The sequence below is a fragment of the Gekko japonicus genome, unplaced genomic scaffold (assembly GCF_001447785.1).
Source record: "Gekko japonicus isolate JY-2015 unplaced genomic scaffold, Gekko_japonicus_V1.1 scaffold144, whole genome shotgun sequence".
In the NCBI taxonomy this organism is placed as follows: domain Eukaryota; kingdom Metazoa; phylum Chordata; class Lepidosauria; order Squamata; family Gekkonidae; genus Gekko; species Gekko japonicus.
The window spans coordinates 199,426-209,195 of record NW_015162478.1 but is presented as its reverse complement, the minus strand read 5'-3'; the positions used below and the strand labels follow the sequence as shown (position 1 = coordinate 209,195).

General features: G+C 45.4%; 1 pseudogene; it reads left to right on the top strand.

Moving 5' to 3' along the window:
- Positions 1 to 5,018: 5,018 nt before the first annotated feature.
- Positions 5,019 to 6,619, top strand: LOC107105774 (annotated as a pseudogene).
- The last annotated feature ends 3,151 nt before the right edge of the window (positions 6,620 to 9,770 follow it).

Below are 9,770 nucleotides of genomic sequence, written 5' to 3'. Positions count from 1 at the left end.
ATGGCAGAAAGTGAAGAGGACCTTAAGAGTCTCTTGCTCAGGGTAAAAGAGGAGAGCGCAAAAGTGGGCTTGAAGCTCAACATCAAAAAAACTAAGATCATGGCATCCGGCCCCATCACTCCTTGGCAAATAGAAGGGGAAGTCGTGGAAGTAGTGACAGACTTCACGTTCCTGGGATCCCAGATCACCGCAGACTGTGACTGCAGCCATGAAATTAAAAGACGCCTGCTCCTTGGGAGGAAAGCGATGGCGAACCTAAACAGCATGATAAAAAGTAGAGACATCACCCTGCCAACAAAAGTCCGCATGGTCAAAGCAATGGTATTCCCAGTAGTCATGTATGGCTGCGAGAGTTGGACTATAAGGAAGGCCGAGCGCCGAAGAATAGATTCTTTTGAACTATGGTGCTGGAGAAGACTCTTGAGAGTCCCTTGGACTGCAAAAAGATCAAATCAGTCAATCCTAAAAGAAATCAACCCTGACTGTTCCCTGGAAGGCCAGATAATGAAACTGAAGCTCAAATACTTTGGCCACCAAATGAGAAGGGAGCACTCCCTGGAGAAGACCCTGATGCTGGGAAAGATTGAAGGTCAAAGAAGACGGGGACGGCAAAGGATGAGATGGTTAGACAGTGTCATCGATGCAACGAACATGAAATTGAGCCAACTTCAGAGGACGGCGGAAGACAGGAGGGCCTGGCGGGAGATGATCCAGGGGGTCGTGAAGAGTCGGACTCGACTGTGCGACTGAACAACAAAAAGCCTTCTCCTAGGTACTTGGTCTCAGGCTGACTCACCCCTTTTGGACAAGGGATCCCTCCTTCTGCAGCAGCCTCACCAGCTCTGCTCCCTGGGAGTGAACCCCCTTCCACTTTGGGCAAGGCCTTTTATCACTTCTTTCTTCCCAGGCACCACCCTCAACTCCTCCGCTGGTGTAAGTTTTCCCTCCAAATAGTCAGACACATTCCCTCCAGTATAGTCAGACACATTAGGATTCCTTATTTTGCCGGCTTACCTACCTTTACTGTGCTCATTTTTCCTATATATTATTGGATTGTAGTTGTTGTTAAATCTCTTTAACAAAAACAGCTTGTTACTCTGCCTGGATCCTCAGGTCTCATTCGGTCACTTATAAGGGGAAACCTACTAGAAAAGGAGTGTATCAAGGGATCGGGTGGGTGCTCTAGGCCCTTCCAAGGAGACCCATACCAGAGTGGTGGCAGCCATTAGAGAACCTTTCTAGCCACTGCCTGCCACAGTTCCCCTGGAGAAAATGGCTGCGTTGGAGGGTGGACTCTATGGTATTATACCCTACAGAGCTTGTTTCCCCCCCCCCCAATCACAGGGTCCAAAGGAGACCTTGGAAATATAGGCCCTGACAGCTACTCTAATACAGGTTTCCCTGGAGCTATTAGGTCTCCCTAGAGCCTATAGGCCGCACCACTATAGGCCTCGGATAACGACAGGAAGTGATCTAGGTTGTTTGGAGATCAAGTGTAATAGCAGGAGATATCCAGGTGCCACCTGAAGGTTGGCTACCCTAGGCCAGGCACACCTTTCTGGGGAGGCTGTTCTATAATCGTGGGGCTGCCACTGCACAGATTGGCTTAGGTTCAGAGGGCCACAGGCTGGCCATATTTGAACCTATCACTAGAGAAGATCAAAACAGAATGTTCTGTTTTGTAGTAAACACTTCTTCTGAACGGTGTATTTTCTTTTATAGAAAAAATCTAATCTGTCTCTTAGACACTATATTCTTCATCATAGATTGTCAAACTACTGTAGTCTACATGTTTAATTCATCCTTTCCTGGGAAAACCACAAAAATCGCTGAGTAGCCTACGTTTACTATGAAATGGAACATTATTCCGGAGAGTTTCATTAACGTCCACGAAGAACTACAATGATTCCATCGATGAAGCGCTGTATATTTGAACTTTTGTTAAATATATTAGAGCTGTAAGCGCTTGTTTCCAGTTTTCTGCTTGGATCTTCTCTAGTGACTTTTCTCTCTGGGTTCCTTTCTCGTATCTGAACCTGAGCAGTGTTTTTTCCCCATGCAGTTGTCCCTCAGAGTCACTCATGGGGTGTGAACTAGGCTGGACACACAGCCGCAGCAGTTCCTGAAGAAACTGCTACCGTGTTTCCCCGAAAATAAGACACTGTCTTATATTTATTTTTTCTCAAGAAGACACACTAGGGCTTTTACCACAAATGCATAGAAATCCTGCTAGGGCTTATTTTTTGGGTAGGTCTTATTTTCGGGGAAACAGGGTAGTACAGTCAACGTGAGAATTGTTGGTGGCTGGGTCTCCATAGAGCCCAGACAGCATTTCCTTTTTCTGTGCTGATGCAGGCATGGGAAGGGTGAAGGACGACTTAAGCAATCACATGGCATTATACAGGCAGGTAAACCCTGCCCCAAGGATTCCTTATGTAAACTAAGTGTTTCCACTAAGCCCTGCATTCCCAGAGACCACTGGGAGCAGCCAAGGTTGTCTTGCGTCTGCTTTCAGTCTTAATATTGTCCTAGGGTGGAGCTCCATCCAGGTAAGAAGTGGAAAAATGTTGTTTGCTGGTTTTATTTGGCTATCCCATGTGGGAGGGAGAGTCCAGGACCAGCTGCCACTTCAGTGGGTTTCCATATCCCAGAAAGCTTCAGTGCCATCCAAAGCTGGCATGAAATAGATGCTTCTGATACTGTCAGTTGTAGAGCAATGTCCTAAACAGGAGGGAGGGTTAGAGTCCAATGGCACCTTTAAGACCAAGAAACGTTTATTCAAGGTATGAGCTTTCATGTGCAAGGCACACTTTTTCAAATACATTGGAATGGTAGATGAGGTTCTAAACTTTAACAGCAAATTAATATGTAACATGGTGATGTTTAAGTTATGCAAAGTGAAAAACTAAATAACAAGTTAATAACAGTTGTAAAGCAATAAATATGTCAAAATAGCAGATGAATGTCAAGGTGTTTTTTCTAATTGTGGGAAGTAACAGAATCTTAATTATCTCACCTCAGGCGTAGAGGCATAGAGGAGTGGGGGAAAGTCAGTCAAAGGCTGGTCCAATTGTACCCATTCTGAATATTTTTCTTAACCGTGACAAAACAGGAATCCAGTGGCTCCTTAAAAACTTAACAGCATTTAACTCCATGCCTTATCAAGTAAAACAGGCAGGTCAGTACCCCATGGAGTTTACAGTCTCAGATACACAAGGCAGGAGGACGGAAAAAATAGACTACAACCAGCATGATTCAATCCAAATAAAGAGAAGTCACATCAGGTAACGGTGATGGTGTGAACTGAGCAATGGAGCCTCTAGGGGCCAAACTTTGGAGCCAAAGTGTGTGACCTCAGTTACTCAGATTCAGTAGTGAGGCCCCCCTACCACAGGCTGTAGTTAAACATGGGTGAGCGCCAACTAGCTTACTGCCATCTTTATTCCTCCACTTATCCTGATGCATTCTGGGAATTGTGACATTAACAAAGGGAAATAGCTAAGACCACTAAGTTCAGTGTCTAAAATTACCTAACTGTACCACTGTCCCTGGGCTGCTGTGTGTGTTTGTGTTTTATGACCAGCAGTAGAGTTGGTTCAGTAGGCAGAAACTGGGACCACGAGACAACCCCCTCGTCTTTCTCCTGTGCCCGTATGCCACAGCTTTCCCTTCCTACTTTCATTTCCCCATCCACACAAATCTTTGCCTTCCTGTTGTCCTTGTTGGTGTCATCTCCTCCTCCTCCTCCTCCTCCTCTTCTCCCTTTTACTGCAGTGACTCAGAATGATCTGCTCTTGATTGCTTTCCACCAGCCTTTAAATAGATAACCCTTGTATGCTCTCTCCACCATATCAAAATCTTCCTTATGTCAAGCACACTCCACAACATTTTACCAAAGCATGTATAAAAGAGATACGGATGCCAGCCTCCAGGTGGGACCTGGGGATCCCCTGGAATTACAGCTCATCTCCAGACTACAGAGATCAATTCCCCTGGAGAAAATGAATGCTTTGGAGGGTGGGCTCTATGGCATTGTACCCCACTGAAGTCCCTATCCTCCCCAGGGTCTATCCCCAAATCTCCAAGAGTTTCCCAACCTGGATCTGGCAACCCTACCCCCCATACTACGCTGGTGGTCAGGGCTGGCAACCGTAAAAATAAGGTGTCTCCTGTAGATGGCTCTAAATTTTTCCTATCTTAGCCAAATCAGCATCTGGATAAGTTTTTCTCTGCAACTTCCTTGGAATGATTCTGGAAGAGTTTTCTGGGCTGGGCCATGTGAACACTGGAGTTAGGATACTGGAGATGTCACTTTGAATCCTCAGCTCTGTGGAAGAGAAGCTGGCTGCAAGCCCTCCCGGCTGCTTATAATTTCACACATTTCTTTGCTTCTTCATCACCACATGGTGTAAGCTTGCTGGAAAAGTCACAGGAAGGTCAACATTGACCCGTCCTGTACTCTGAGTTATTTCTTTCGTTGTGGGATACGTATCCAGCTTAAGGATTGGAGTCCCCAAAGCGGCTCATGGTGATAGTCATCAATTGCAACATCCATTTTAAAAAAACAACCCTTAAATTTAATAAATACAACCATAAAATAAATGGACCTGGGCAGGGCTCTAGTCGGGGGGGAGCTCTCAGGTACGGAGCTCCGGAAGAGAACCTCTAGGGGGCGGGGCAGTCACGTGGTGAAGCCCCGCCCCCTTCTTTACCCCGCCCTCTGCTTCGATCCTCATTCCGTTTGGGAATGAGGATGAAGCAGGAGGGTAAGTAGCCGGGCCTTCTGACACACTTCCGGTGATGTCAGGGGGTGTGGCCTTCTGTCACTTCCGGTGATGTCAGGGGGCGTGGCATATGCAAATAAGTTATGCTAATGAGTTATGCTAATGAGCTCCGGTAGCTCTTTTTCTACAACAAGACCCCTGGACCTGGGGAAAGAGATGGGAAATGGAGAGAGAACAGGCTGGAATGCAATGTTTTCAAATGCTGGACTTAAAACCAAACCCCAGAAACCAAACATGAATAAAGAAACAAGCTGTTTCCAAGTGGAGAACCAGGAGCCATCTTGGGATGCTACTTCTACCTGCATTCCCCTGTCCAGGATCTTTGGCATCAGGCAGTTGGTACGATGGTGTGGAGGGGGCTGTTCTGATGGAACCAACAGCAGGATGAAAGACAATGGCCGAATCTGCATTTGCATTTTAAAATCATTTTCATGCTGCTGTGACGCCGTCTTTCTCTAAGCTTGTTTGAATGTTGTTTGGAGAAGATTCTTTTAAAGCAGTGTGGAGGTGCAATGACAGTGGAGCTGCCCCGAAAGGACGATAAACATATGTGGATGTGCAAAAGTATACTAGCACTGTTGAGGTGTGAAAACCACACCCAATGTAGACAGCTTTTTTGAAGACGGAGTCAAAAGGCTGGGACACTGGTGGGAAAGACAAATGCAGATTCCGCCAATATCTCACTATCCTTCTCCTACATCTTGGCAGCTGCTCTTACACCCATTATATTTTACAGTTTACAGGCTCAAACTTGCTTTCTTCAACAGTACAATTAAGAATACGAGAGCCCTGCTGGATCAGACCAGTCCAGCATCCTGTTTTGCACAGTGGCCAACAGTTACTTTGGAGGGCCAAGAACAGAACATGGAAGCCAGACTTCCCCAAGGTAGCCTCCTAGACCGACATTCAGCTTTGAATGTGGGAGGTTCCCTTTGATCACCATGGCTAGTAGCTGCTAATGGACCAGTCCCCCGTGAATTTGTCTCATCCTTTTTTAAAGAGGTCATTATCACTACATCCTCTGGCAGTGAATCTGACTTTTTAACTACTCGCTGAGTAAAGAAGTATTTCCTTTTGTCTCTCATATTGTTGACTAGCTTCATTGCAGGCCATAAGATCTACAATTTTGGATCTCTAGCCATTCATTCTGCATCACGGATTTGCATCCTGGATCTTTGGATCATTCGGTGGGGGAGAAGTTCAGAAATGAAAGAATTCTAGGAGTTTGCTTTTTTAATTTAATTTTACAAAATGTATATCCTGCCTTTCTCCCCTCACAAGGGCCACTGCGGCAGCTAACAAATCAAAAACATACATGGTAAAATCCCATTTTAAAACCATTAACCCCTCACCCCAGAACACACACATCACAAAAAGAGAGCTAGAATACATACAAATACCTAAGAAAAGCAATTAAAACATTGTTCAGGAAGGAGGGATCATTGGAGGAACACCAAACGAAAAAGTCTTTACCCGGTTGCAGAGAAAACAGCAACAGAAAGGGAACAGAAAGGTGGTGGCAGTAGCAGAAGCGGGAAGAGGAAGAGTTCAACACTGGGGCCCTTTCTGTCCTCACACAGTCTGTCAAAAACAACACTCAAGTGCTGATTAATTGTCACAACCACAAGAAGCTTCTGGGGAATGTCAAGGCCTTTGACAGACACTGCAGCATGGGGTAGGGGAACGTCAAGGAGATGTGGATGGAGATGCCAAAGAGCGGGAAAGGCAAGAAGAAACCAAAGCCCGTCACCAAGGATTGCTACATCTCCAAGATGTTCATGCATGGAGATTCAGTCATTGTGGTGCGGAGGAACCCTCTTATTGCTGGCAAGTGACAAGTCATCGGAGGTTGCAGCCAAAGGCATGGAAGCTCCAGAGCCTGACCAGCAGGGTGCTGTCTTTGTGGTCAAATCTGCATTTGCATTTTTAAATTAGTTTCATGCTGCTGTGACGTCGTCTTTCTCTATGCTTGTTTGAATGTTGTTTGGAGAAGATCCTTTTAAAGCAGTGCAGAGGTGCAATGACAGTGGAGCCGCCCCGAAAGGATGATAAACATATGTGGATGTGCAAAAGTATGCTAGCATTCTTGAGGTGTGAAAACGACACCAAATGTAGACAGCTTTTTTGAAGACGGAGTCAAAAGGCTTGGACACCAGTGGGAAAGACAAATGCAGATTCAGCCTGAGACTACCTACCAAAGACTGGTTTAGATTTAGCCAGTGGATCGTCATATCAGCCACTCCTTCCGTAACTGGTCCTTGTGCAGTGAAATTTCCTTTCCTGAAGAAGTGAGGCTGTCGAATCACATTTCTCAAAGAACTGGCTGGTGGATGTTCCACTCTTGAAAAATACTCCTCCCTGTGTTCTCATGCGCGATATGCTGAGTCCCCCCCCCCGTCTTGTAATAAAACATTTTATTTTTTAAAAAAGAAAGAAAGGTGGTAATTCAGCATATCAGCTATTGCAAAGTCATGCATACCTTGAGTTTAGGAAGCTATACTGTGGAAGGCTACAGGGCCTTATTGGGGCATATAGAATCATAGCATCAGAGTTGGAAGGGGCCACACAGCCACAGGCAGCACATGTTGCTGTTCAAGGTCCGGTACGTGTATTATAGGATTGCCAAATCTGCCTTGGGAAATTCCTGGAGTTTAGGGGCATGGTGCTTGGGAAGGGCAGAGTTTGTAAAGGGGAGAGAGCTCCACAGTGTTACGCCAAATGCTCTGATTTACAGCAGATGGCTAACTATAATTTTAACGTGAGTTCTGGCCAGCATTTACGGGGGTCTTGTTTGAACTTGGAAGTCCAGTAATGGAGACCACACAGGTGTTTTTCTTAAACAAATAATCTTTTACTGAAGGATTTCAGTATCATGCATACAAAAACATCAGTCTCTCAATTCACAAGCATACAAGTTTCCTTAGAGTTATAGAAAGAATATAAAAATAGTTTCTTAGTTACTTTGAGGTGGGAAGGTAACTAGTTCGATTCATACTTGCCTGATCTAGAAGTCTTGTCTGTTGCAATGGTAATTGGAAGGGAAAGGTTTCTGGGGTTAATTGCTCATTCACACTGCTTCGAACGAGCCAGCTAGTATGGATGAATGTCTCTGGCTGCGCAGCCCAGAGAGATTCAGACAAAGAGCTTTAACTCAAGGAAAGGGGGGGGGAGTAAAATGTGGCCAGCCAGCAGCCCCGCTTAAAGCATGGTCTCTGCGTTATATACTGAATCTCCAGATGGGTGGCATCTTGCCAGACTGTGGTCCCACTTCCTTACAAGTCCATCCCATGAACTACCCTGATTGGCTCATGTGGAAAGGGGCAGGTACTCCTATGGGAGGGCCAATATTTGAAATACTATCCTCTATCTCATGGAATACCATTTGGCCATGTGTTGAGTCTCAGCTTGAGGACATCTCTTTGTTCTGCAGATCGCTATCACTTACTCAAGGCACCTTCAACAGGAAATGGCCATTCGAATGCAGATCAAACATCCAGTCTCTCAGCAATGGGGGATTTTCTTCTCAGAGTTGTTGTTTTTCTGCTAACAAAGGCCACCATGTGCTTCTTCTTCCCATGATCCTTTGAGCCGAATGTGTGCAAGCTACATTAGCATAGAACGCAGGCAGGCTTTTCCTATGTAAAGTCTGTCTCACTATAGGTGATTCCAAACAGCTTTCTTTGGCTCATGGCATACAAGTCTGTGCACAGTTCATTTGGTGCGTGTGTAGCAGATATAAAAACATAAATTAGTCTGTTTCTTAACAACAGGGAGGGGTGTGATGGCATGGAGCCCGCTCTCCACAGCTGCCATTTCCTCAAGAGGAATCCATCTGTGTAGTCTGGAAATCAGTTGTAATTCCAGGCCCTACCTGGAGGCTGGTAGCCCTAGTGTAATATCTCCCAATACTGTATCATAGCTTAGTGGTTACACTGGGAGACTCTGGTTCAACCCCCCCCCCCTGTTTTCCACGGAGGCTCATTGGGTAGCCCTGAGCCAGTCACTCTCTCTCTGCCTAACCTACCTCATATAGTTGTTGTAGGGATAAAATGGGGGAAGGGAGAATTGTCTCCTGCTTTGGGTCCCCATTGGGAAGAAAAAATGAATAAAAATATTTACATACATAGCATACTGGGAGATGCTTCTCTTGGCAATGAGACCTCAGTCGGGGAATGAGAGACATTCCTGTGCAGATATTTCTTCATTCATTCAGGAGATTGTGGCTGATGCAAGAAGCCTATGTAAACAGTATACAAAAATTCGCTCACGTATTACAAACCAGAGGGGACGGCAAGCATTCGCTGATTCAAACCCTGATCAACAGGGAGACTTGATGCATTCCTGTTTGCTAGTAAAGAATTTGCTCTCCTTCCAAATTCCTTAAGTCGCCATGAGGTCTTTTTCGTGTATCCTTTTGCCTCTTCCCCGTGACTGATCCTCCATCATCTATGGTTTTTTTCTAAAGAATCTGGAGAAAATTTCTAGCTATGCAACCTTTTCCTTTTGTTTTACTTTGAACATCTCAAGTCATGGGGAAAAAAGCTTGGCATAGCCTGAAAACCTGTTTATATTATTTTAAAGACGTCAGTTGCCAACACTTGAAGTAAAAAATTGAGGCCCCCGGGTGCGGTCTTTGAGTGCAACCATCTGGGGGCAAGGCTGGAAGCTGGAAAGGGTTTGAGCAAGGCTGTTGATTTGGGGGGACAAAATTCTGGGGGTCCTGGTTATTTGAGGGCCTATAAATATGGGCCGGTCACATGATTTCTTTTTATATGGTGTCTGAGTTGGGTCTCAGTTGGAAGGAAACTTTGTCTGAGGGCTTTGGAGGCTCTTGACAGGTTCGGGTCTAGGAACAGAGGTGAGTGGGTTTGAGCAGGTCCAGGAATGGAATTAAATGCAACTCTGGTAGATGCCACAAATGGATTTCAACTTCACTTGTTTTCCATGCAGTGATTATACATCTGTTTGTGTGAAAATTTAGAGGCT